Genomic DNA, 9,691 nt, shown 5'->3' with positions numbered 1-9,691 from the left:
TTTGTTTGTGAGTAAGTGTTTGTGTTTGTTTATTTGTTATTTTTAATAAATAACAGCGAAAAGCTGTTTTGATTATATTTTTCAATAATGAGCGGTTTATTTATTTGTTAGTTTGTTTGTTTTTGTTTTATTTATTTCCGATGGTTAGGGTTAGGGTTAGGCTTAAGTTAGGGTTAGGGTATTTTTTATAAAATAACAGCGAAAAGCTGTTTTGATTATATTTGTCAAAAAAAAGCAGTTTATTCATTTATTTATTTAGACTTAAGAATTTAGAACTGGTAATATAGAGGGAGTGACTTAAGTCTAGAGGGAGGACTTAAGTCTAACCCACCCTAACTTAACCTTAACCCTAACCTTAACCCTAACCCTAACTTAAGCCTTACCCTGACCCTAACCATCGGAAATAAATATAAACAGACAAACAAACAAACAAACAAACAAACAAATAATATTTCTGACTTTGGCCTGAGGCGTTGTCTTCCAAAGTTTCGTGTTAGTGACCACAATTAGAAATTGAGCTAGGTAGAAAAAAACTCCTAAAATTCCCTTACATGAGAGAACTTATGTTAATGAGATGTGATATGAATGAAGTAGATGATGTACTTTTTTTTGGCGTGTAAACCCGGAATAATCTTTGTAATGATGCATATAATTTTTTCTTGTACTAATTTTACCAAGGAAAGAAAACATTTATACAATAGTTATGAAATTACTGATGACAAGCTCACTGATGTTTATAAGAGAAAAGCTGCTACCATCAACATCATGAGTTTCAATACATTACCATTAGCAGTTTTCCTGAAAAATACAATTGCGTCCTCAAGTGACTCTGCCCAAGTTGGTAATTAAGTATTTTGCAAAGTTGTTTACTCATGTATGTTCATTATTGCATTTATTGCATTTACTGACACAATTCAGTTATGTAATTTTCCCACATTGTACTAAAAGTAGTGTACCTTACAACACTCTCTGATAGTGTATGTTGAGTACTAATAAAATGTTAAAATGACGTTTTCCTGTTTTTGTCGGCACGATCTTTGACCCACATTGGCACTTTGCTAGTGGTTGCCTCGCCTGAAACATATGGCAAGTTACTACAAAGTTACATATTCTCATATAGGTAATTTACAGAATTGGATTGGAGGCCATGACCATATATGAGCACGTGAACGTCGTGCAAGCGTGTTCTATTCGCTCCATGGTTTTTCCTCCCTACCCGCCTGTAATAACTTTCTGCAGTGTACCCTTTTTTGCTGAAGGCACCGTGAAGTGTCAGAGGTACGGACCATCTCCTCTTTACGGAGATTTCATGTCAGCTCGAAGAGTTTTTTGAACATTTTCGACTAAGTTCCTGACCCAAGCTTCATGAACGGTAACTGCATTCATTTGCATCACAATGACTGACAAGGCTGGGCATATTGCGGTGAGTGGAGATTCTGATACTTTGTCAGACGAAGATCGAGACGACGAACATTTTATGGCATCGAATCAAGACACGCATGAGACACCGTATACGAAAATCTCACTTGAAAAATTTGATAAATTGCCAAGAGATAACTGGATTGCTGAAATACGTTCAGAAACGAATGATGACATTAATGAAATCCATCGATTACGTAATGAACTTTTGAAGCTCGGCAAGCAAATACCTGTCTGTCCAGATGGTGTTTTGGCGCGCAGAATCAATCGTAGAAACGCGAAAGTATCAGTTGGTGAAAAGCTGTTGGAAGACTGCTATGAACTTTGCAGGTTTCTTGACGAAGAAAATCCTTCAATTATTACACCGCTGTTGAAGCAAGGATACTTCTCTAACAGTCAAACTATGAATCTCCTATATTCTGCACGCGACGAAAATGAAGAGGATGTTGAACTTCAAAATACCATCGTGAACCACACGGACATGTCTTTGAAAGACAACGTGGCATCCATAATGGCTGATATTCTTGCCATGAAACAGGAACATGAATCTGACGTGAGTAGTCTGCGCAAAGAAATAGAAATTCTTAAAAAGTCATCCTCTAAAACTATTGCAGATTTGGAGAACACGAAATCAACAGTCTCAACGTTGATGAAAACTGTAGATGCAGTTCGAAGTGAAACTGGCTTTTGAAGCCAATTCGAAATCTCAGTTAAAACTCTTGAATCAGCAAGTAAAGGGGATACTGTCTGATTTGGAGAACCAATCCGACAGGAATGGTCAACTGTTGTCAAAGCTGAATATCCTCGAAAAGAAAATGAATAAACGCCCTTCTGGTCAACATGTATTCACCGCGCAAAATACCAATCATACAGCGCCATTTCCCAAGCCATCCTATCGTGACGTCGCTTTGACCTGCGAGCATGGTAAGGATTATGAGTTGCCAGATAAAAACTACGATAATGAAGATGACAGTGTGCTTGTCCAGGATGAACCAGTTTCTACTAATACAGTGCCTCGAATTAATACAAGAGAACGAGATATGCATTCCGAAGACCCAAAGTCTATTTCAGGTATTTGTGAACAAAATACCACGTTGCCACAAAAGACTGGAGAACAGTCAAGCATTTCAAGTGTTGTAACACGACAGGTTACAACTCCATCCGAGATACCGACTTCAGCCGCTACATCTGATGTATTTGAAAATTTGCAGCCCGCACCTGATACAGCGCAGTTGACGCGGGAGCCGATCCCAGAGAAATTGCAATCTGGTAATTATCCATCTCACTCAGCAATTGCTAACTCTCGTAGTGACACTGACTTTGGTTTTGAAGGTGTTTCTCAAAGACCTCGAACACAGAGAATGTACGTTGGCGGCATCAAAGCCGGCACCTCCCGTGAGCAAATTGAGAATCATTTAAAGAAACACAATATCGAATTTACGATGGTAAGAATTATTGCTAGCAAACGTGTAGGAGCCGTGGCGGCTAAAATTAATGTACGTTTAAAGTATGTAGATGCTCTCCTTACCACAGACTTTTGGCCCCGCAATGTATTTTGCAGAAGGTGGTTGGGAGAACAAAAATTTTCAGAACATTCGAGTTTTAGACGAAATCAAAATACACAAGCAGGACAACAACCTAACATTCAAAGCACAGATGACTAGTTATCTTACCTTTGCGATTTGCTATACTCTGTTTTTCATCTGTAATGCATTCTAATTCTGAATGTAATACGTTGCGGGTTGGTTGTTGGAATGTTTGTGGGGTGATGTCTACTGTTCCATACTTGACTACAATGCTTCACAACATTGATATTTAGCTATAAGTGAGCATTGGTTGTTTCCGCATTCAATTAATTTTCTAAATTCTATTGACCTCAACTTCACCTCATTTGGTGTTGTTGATAGAGCGTTGGAAGACAACGTAAATATTGTTTCTCTTCGGGGACAAGGGGGAGTTGCCTTCCTCGTAAGAAAAACCTTACTTTCATGTGTTGATTTTTTAGATCTGGGTGATGACCGAGTTATTGGCCTCAAAATTGATTACGCGCCTACTAAATGTGCTTTTATTTTCGCGGTTTACTTACCACCTGTTAATTATGCAGTTGATGATTATGCAGATTACATTACCTTTCTAGATGACCTCTATTCAACGTACTCGCCTGATGGTGACGTCATTTTTCTTGGCGATTTTAATGCAAATTTATTCGGGCCTCGCCGCCCTGGGCTTCCAACTTCAACACGAGATAAAGCTCTTCAACAGTTTGTTACTTCATGCGATCTTCTGCCAACAAATTTACTGAATGTTTGCACAGGTCCGATAGAAACATTTGGTCGTTCAGTGGACAGAGTACGTCCACAATAGATTTTATACTTGTACCGTCAAATCTTGCAGAAGGGATAAAGTCATGCCGAGTTCTCGATGACTCTGCTTTAAACCTTTCAGACCACTTTCCTATTCTACTGCAACTTAACTCTGCAAATTTCGCACAGTCAGCCCATTATTTCGCATAAAACACGTCTGGCATGGTCGAAACTCGACCCTGACCGTATCAAAGATTCATATACCAAGTCGCTCTCTGAAAATTTAGATCGGCTTGCCCTTACCGCGCTAACGGAGAGATGCTTTCTTGTCCCCCCGACATTGATCGTTTCACAGATAAACTGGTCAATGTTATGCGCGATACTGCACAGAAATGTATTCCAGCTTCTCGTTTTAAACCTTATTTGAAGCCCTATTGGAAGGATATCAAACAATTTCACAAACGGGCTTGGGAGCTTAGAAATAAGTGGATTCAAGCAGGGAGACCTCGTGGCCTACAACATGAACCCTTTCGCAAGTACAAAGATTCTAAACGTGAATTTAGGAGAGAATTAAGAAAACGACAACGCCAAGCTGAAAGGGAAAAGTATGACTTCATTGAAAACTGTTTAGAACTTGATCAGTCTCTCTTTTGGCGTAGCATCAACCTTCGCAGAAAAAAATCTGACGCTTTCCCAGTTCTGAAAGTTAATGGCGTGAAAATTTTCTGATCCCGACTGTGTTGTAAATGCTTTCGCACACCACTTCAAGCAACTTTACGAACCGTCTGAAGATGAAGTATTCTCAGCTCGTTTTAAATACCAGATCGATAACGAAATTCGTAAATTGGTGAACGACAGCCAACGTAATACTGACACCATTTTTTGTAAACCCTTGTCAGCTGATGAAATCACGCGTGCTATAGGGAAACTAAAACGTAATAAGGCAGGTGGCCCTGATAATTTAACGTATGAGCATATTATCTTCGGAGGGCCTTCACTCGTGAATTCTTTGTTACACCTGTTCAATTCAATCATCACCGTTGAATATGTTCCCTTCTCGTTCAAAACTGCTTTCCTTGTTCCAATTTCAAGGGTGGTGACAAAAATCGTTTCGATGCTTCAAATTATAGAGGCATTTCTTTGCTTTCTTCATTGCAGAAACTTTTTGAACTTTGCATTTCACAGCGTTTACAGCCCTGGCTTGCAGAAAAACAAATTCCGCATCCCTTACAAGCCGGTTATCAACCGGGTCAAAGCAATATCACGACAGCTTTCTGCATACTAGAAACAATTTATTACCATGTAGAAAGACGCAGCAAAATTTTCTATGTAGTTAGATGTTCATAAAGCATTCGATTCAGTATGGTGGAACGGACTTTTCATAAATTGTATTCTGGTGGTCTTAACTCAAAAGTTTGGAGGATTCTGCGAACCATGTTCTATGGCCAAGAATGTCAAATTGCCTTGGGAATGTATGTTTCACATAAATACCCTATTTTCCAAGGTGTGCGTCAGGGAAGTGTTCTCTCCACTTCTTTATTCTTTATTGTAAATGACCTTTTCAAAGAACTGGAAAACAGTAATGTGGGTTGTTTATTGGCTCCTCGTTTGTAGGCTCGCCCTCCTTAGCGGATGATATTTCAATTTTAGCGCCAACTCGCGCTACGTGCCAGAAATTACTTGATATAGTTTGTGCTTATTGTTCAAATTGGAGACTGCAACTTTCTCGCATCAAAGAGTAAACTTTTAGTTTTCGGAGAAACAAAGCGAGAACGCCACCACCAACGCAATCTTTCGTTACATAATTCTCCTGTCCCAGAAGTTGACTCTATCACTGTTGTTGGCATGCAAATTACCAATACACTATCTTCGATAGATCGCACATTATCTGCCTGTAAAAAAGCCAGGAGATTGATAAACTCGCTTCGCAGTGTGGGTATTGGACCGCATGGTCTAAATCCAATTCTTAGCTGTGAAGTCTGGAAACGTGTGTGCCTTCCAGCTGCTTTTCATGGATGTGAGCTTTGGTCTCTCACAAAAATGAACTATTATGCTTGAGAAAAGTCAGCGTTATGCTGCTAAAATCATACAGGGTTTCCCATCAGAACTGCCACTGACTTCGCTTTAAGTGCTTTAGGTCTAATTTCAATTGAAGCCTATATTGACAAATGTAAACTGTTATTTTTTGGAAATCTTTGCAACTGTAATATTCTTTCAACAAGAAAATGTATTTTTTACATCGTCTTTTTGAATTCAAACTGTCTTCTACAGAGAAATCTTTAGGATTTATTGCTGATACTGTTAAGATCATTTCAAAATACGATCTGACATGCTTTTTTGATGAATTTTGCGCCACTGGCTATTTCCCGCCAAAACCTATTTGGAAAACAATTGTGAATGATGCCATCCATGAGAATGAAAATAATTGCTGGAGACAAAGATTGGAAAGTAGAGATGATATGCTGGTTTACTCTCGATTGCACACTAAGTTAGCTCCATTTCACTTGTACACATATTTACGCAATTTTCCTGAACGCCGAGAAATTGTTTACAGTATTATGAAACTTCTCACTTTTCCTAGAAATGAAGTCTGTTTTAAGTGTCAAAATACAGTTGATGATGTTTTGACTCATCTGTTAACTTCCTGTTGTCATACAACAATAGCAAGAGACTCTTTTTGGAACTGTCTTTTCGACAAAATGAGCATTACTGTTTCTGCAACACTTTACAACTTAAATGACCTTGACTTTATTAGTAATATTTTAGGAGATTGTATTTACATGATTAACTACCAGCAGTCTGGTGAACAAGCAACTCTTCAAGAAATTGTGCTGGACTTTGTGCAAATGTGCCTTGAGAACTGAACTCAGTACCGTGTATTGCTTTCTGTCAGAAGCTTACTTGTATAATTTAGTGGGGGGTTTTTGTTTTGTTTTTTTGAGTAACTTTTTCCCTTAATACCTCTGTAATTTAATGTGTTGATGTAACTCTTCTCATGTTTTGAGGAGGAATAAAGAAACAACAACAACAACAACAACTGACTGTTTATAAGAGAAAAGCTGTTATCATCAACATAATCAGTTATAATACATTACCATTAGCAGTTTTCCTGAAAAATACCATTGCGTCCTCAAGTGACTCTGCCCAAGTTGGTAATTAAGTATTTTGCAAAGTTGTTTACTCATGTATGTTCATTATTGCATTTATTGCATTTACTGACACAATTCAGTTATGTAATTTTCCCACTTTGTACTAAAAGTAGTGTACCTTACAACACTCTCTGATAGTGTACTAATAAAATGTTAAAATGACGTTTTCCTGTTTTTGTCGGCACGATCTTTGACCCACATTGGCACTTTGCTAGTGGTTGCCTCGCCTGAAACATATGGCAAGTTGACTACAAAGTTACATATTCTCATATTGGGTAATTTACAGAATTGGATTGGAGACCATGATATGATAAGCTCTTCATGCTTTTTACAGTGATTTTTGGGGAGTTCATGCTTTTTTACAGTTATTTTAGTTGGGAGTTGGGGATTTCAAACGACAGAACAAAGGTCTATCCATGATAGTGTTCCTCAGTGTTGTTATTAAATTTAGACCCATGTTTCTACTATTGAGATCAAAGTTTCTGTAACTATTTTGGAAATTTTATGTATAGAAAACATGCAATTACCGTCATCACGTCATCGTTCGGAAGCGGATTGGCGGATATGGATGCGAATTGTCAGCCTGGGCCTCACACTCTCATGAGCTTTCGATCGACTTTTCAGCCAGGCAACACCGCGCTGCGAGCACCTCTGACCATAGGGTCCTCAGTATCCCATGATGATGATGATGACGATAATGAAATATTTAAAAATGAAGAAAAATAAAAATATACTTGGACTGAGTAAACAAACATATTGTAATTTTTCTTCAGTTTTAAATATGGATCATCATCATCATCATCATCATCATCATCATCGGAGACTGAGGACCCTTTGCTCTGACGACTATGGGCCGGGTGGTCTATGCTTACTTCCTTCACCTCCAGTGGGGAAAAACATGGCCATGGTACAATGCAATGCTTTACGATAAGCACAGTGTGTGAACTAAATCAGGAAGCAAGTTTGATGGATCGTATCAAAGCTATAAAAACGATATCGGCCGACCATTCTCAGGACTCATTTCATTGACAACGAAAGATTGCCCATCAAACGTTATCGGGACCACAGGTGCGCGTGAGTGAAGCGTTGCTTGGATAGTTCGATCGAAAGCCCTGGACACAGGCCCTCGGGGGGGGGGGGCGTGCCCTGGATCGAAGTTTAAATTTGAGGCCGCGCCGAAGGCAGAACCTCGAGATTGACTGGTGTGAACACCAGCCTGAGTACCGAGGTTCGGCCTTCGGCCTCATCGCTTTCGATCGACTATCGACGCTGCACGCACCACCTGCACCTAGGTCGATATCAGTTCACTTCACATGCATGAAAATACTACTAGAAACTACGGTACACGCGTACTGTACATTTAGAAAATATCTTTGTGAAAAATGCAAAGATTTAATCGTCATTGGATAATAATACATTTTGCGTCAGAATTTTTATAACTTTAGAAGCCGTATGAAAGCCGACCGCGCAGGGAAGTACGGCTTATTGTACGACAGCAGAGCTATTATATGTATCCCCCCCCACCGCGGCCCTAGCTCCTCTGCCCTGCTGAACACCTGACCTCAGCAGGTCACCGGGTCAGTTATACTTGTGATTGCCATGTTTGGCGCGCAGAATACGAAAACTTCCCGCTTGTCCGTCTGCAAATGTGACTGTTTGAAAAATACATAACCCCCTTGCAGCTTTCAAATTTAAGGCGAACTCCTGGATTTTTCCGGCCCACCCCAGCCGTAATAACTGAACGCTCCCTTGTAAAAAAAGTTAACAATACATTACATATTTAAAATATTTTGTTATTGGACCTTATATTATAGAATACGTCCTTTTTTGTAAAGCGTAAAGCTGGTGCTCTTACGTAAGAGAGAGAAATCTGTTATTCAGTTTGTAAGTCGATTATATGTGTGTCCTTTGCAGCTTTTGATGCACTATTCACAGTTACAGTACATTTACCAATGATTTTGACGATGAGATACAGCTGGATATTGATACACTACCTAATTAGGTTTGTCAGTTTGCTCTTGAATTTACCCTTTTAGTGGTCAACTTTTACAACTTTGCGCCAACATCAGACAGACTAAAACAGCAGGTGACGCAGCAAGATGTCTGTAAACTAATTTACTATGTAGTATGTTTATATCTTTACAGCAGCTATCAGTTTCAATGGTGACACACACAGAGACTGGTTGCCAAGTTTTACAAGCAGTTCAAAGTAAAGTTTGTTCATTTTACACATCACTCTATTATTTTTGAAGTCATGAACTTTATTGATATTCAACTACAAAGAACACTGTCCTCTGAGTCTAAATTTGCAGTAACGTTGTTCTTTTACCACCTCTCCGTGAATTTGAACTGCTTGTAAAACTTGGCAACCAGTCTCTGTGTGTGTCACCATTGAAACTGATAGCTGCTGTAAAGATATAAACATACTACATAGTAAATTAGTTTACAGACATCTTGCTGCGTCACCTGCTGTTTTAGTCTGTTTGATGTTGGCGCAAATTTGTAAAAGTTGACCACTAAAGGGTAATTCAAGAGCAAAGTGACAAACCTAATTAGGTGTGTATCAATATCCAGCTGTATCTCATCGTCAAAATCATTGGTAAATGTACTGTAATTATGCACTATATTGACACTATACGAACTTTTAGTGAACGCAATCGCAATTCTCATAGGATTGTCGTGCATTTTCTTTACACTTCTCATGCAGACTTTGCATAGCAATGTAAAATATGACCATCCCCACTTCCTCCGGTCCACCCCTTCTAACTGAATGTTCCATTATGAATACACTTGCAATGACTTGGAGCCGATTGGCAGCGA

Source organism: Ptychodera flava, chromosome 8 (genome assembly GCF_041260155.1).
Source record: "Ptychodera flava strain L36383 chromosome 8, AS_Pfla_20210202, whole genome shotgun sequence".
NCBI classification, from domain to species: domain Eukaryota; kingdom Metazoa; phylum Hemichordata; class Enteropneusta; family Ptychoderidae; genus Ptychodera; species Ptychodera flava.
Note: the sequence above shows the minus strand (reverse complement) of the source record.